The sequence below is a fragment of the Austrofundulus limnaeus genome, unplaced genomic scaffold, assembly GCF_001266775.1.
Source record: "Austrofundulus limnaeus strain Quisiro unplaced genomic scaffold, Austrofundulus_limnaeus-1.0 Scaffold372, whole genome shotgun sequence".
Lineage (NCBI taxonomy): Eukaryota > Metazoa > Chordata > Actinopteri > Cyprinodontiformes > Rivulidae > Austrofundulus > Austrofundulus limnaeus.
In genome coordinates, this window is record NW_013952774.1 from 156403 (window position 1) to 158293 (window position 1891).

At 34.3% G+C, this 1891-nt stretch overlaps 1 protein-coding gene across 2 annotated transcripts in view; it reads left to right on the forward strand.

Moving 5' to 3' along the window:
• The window catches only part of tmod1 (tropomodulin 1), a 43582-nt gene that overhangs the window by 22916 nt on the left and 18775 nt on the right, over positions 1 to 1891 (forward strand). The gene's annotated exons all lie outside the window — the stretch shown is intronic.

Consider the following 1891-nt stretch of genomic DNA (forward strand, 5'->3'; position numbering starts at 1 on the left):
TTTTGCTCCTCAGCATGGCTTCCTAAAAACGCTGCAGGATTTCTCAAACATTCATGAATGAGTCAAAGCAAGGCTTTGGGCATGTTTTTTTATGAGAGTGTAACATTATAACATAATATAAAACTCAAAAAAGTTGATTTTACATGATATTGCTCCTTTAAAAAATCTGTATCTACCAAAATTGTAATTGGAAGGTCAGACTTTATACAGACCAGATGTCGACCAATAAACTGTGATCGGTGCACAGCTAATTTAAAGAAATACTAATAACAAGATAACAAGCACTTAGTGGGGATTGAAAATGAGGCTCAGGTGAGAGTGGATGGGGCAGGAGCTGAGACTGAACAACTGAGGGTAGATGGATGGCACACAGGGAAAAATGAAAATAAATTACAGGTGTCATAGAAATTAACTACTGTACAAAAAAACTGTAGGAAATCACAAAATAAATTCTAAACTGAAGTACAGTACATAATACAGGGACTGGTAAAGTAAACACATGAATCCTATAGAGAAAACCAAAAAAAGGAGGCTAAACCAGAATAACACAAATATCCATTACTCAAGGATTTATGACATTTACTCAATCATATACTAAAGGCAAGCATATATACATTACACATTTGTTTTTAACTAAATCATTTGTTTTGAAAAACAAAGCATTGTCTCAATGAGCTATAATGGTACCAACAAATTTTCTGCAACCGTATGTACCGTCTGGTATTGAACTTTAAATAGTAAACATCTGAACTGGTATTCTCCTAATAATTAGCACCATTAAGTCTAAAAAGAAAGAGCAAACCATTTGATTGTTTAGAGAACATGACATTGATCAAGAAAAATGATAGTTAAAATAGAATGAAATCATCTCAAGTGGATTTAATGAAGATTTAATCTGTTAAAGAAAACTGACTCAGTCTTGTTGTGGATAGAAGCTCAGATATAGTTTGACATGTTGAAACCTATTGAGCACCAAGATTAGAGTCAATTTATGCAGACTTTCATACAACATTTTAATGCTCCTCCAGGAATACCGTCATGTGTTTATATTTCATTTTGTAAACTATTGTACAGATAGCTTTTGTCCCTCCATCACACCGACACTCACACACACTTTATAAACCACCGGGCTCATTGTACAGCATCTCCCTCATCTCTAAACAGAGCTGCAGGCTGAATATGTAACTACCAAATATGACTAGCAGATAAAGAGACCCCGGTTGGAACAGTTTGTTCAGATTTTTAGTTTTATTTAGAGTGCTGATGGAGAAGGATGACACATGCAGTAACTGTGTAGAAGAGTTGCCCTCTAAAGTCTGTCTCCTTCTCTGTGGAATCCTTATATCTGCATTTTTTCAGTAAGTTAATCTTTTTTGTTTTATAAAACAGCTGTATTATATACGAGTGTTTTGGGCAATACTTTGTCTCGAAGGCAGATACCAAACCAATGTGCCCATAGTTTTACAGTGCTGTGCAATAGTTTCATGTCACAAATTATTTCCAAGATGTCAAACTTTTTTATATAATACTTTAAAGTGGTTCTAATCAAAACTAAAAATTTGATTTTAGACCTTTTTTTTAAATTCATTTTATTTAGTTTTTGTTCTTTACTACGGCAGCATTTTGTGCTTAAAAATAAAAGAGGAAGACAGAAAAGTAAGTGTCAGGTCTAAACAATTGCCACAACAAGTAAAAAGTGTCTGAAATTTGTCTTAAAAAACTGGAAAAATAAATCGAAGATGTGTCACAGGACCTGAGACCTGCTTTCCAGTGTTTCCCAAAGTTGGGGTCGGGACCCAAAGTGGGGTCCCGAAACATCAAGGTGGGGTCCTGAAAAGATTTTCTGAATTAATTAAATTTTTTGCCTTAGTTGTTACAAAGGAGTGAGTTT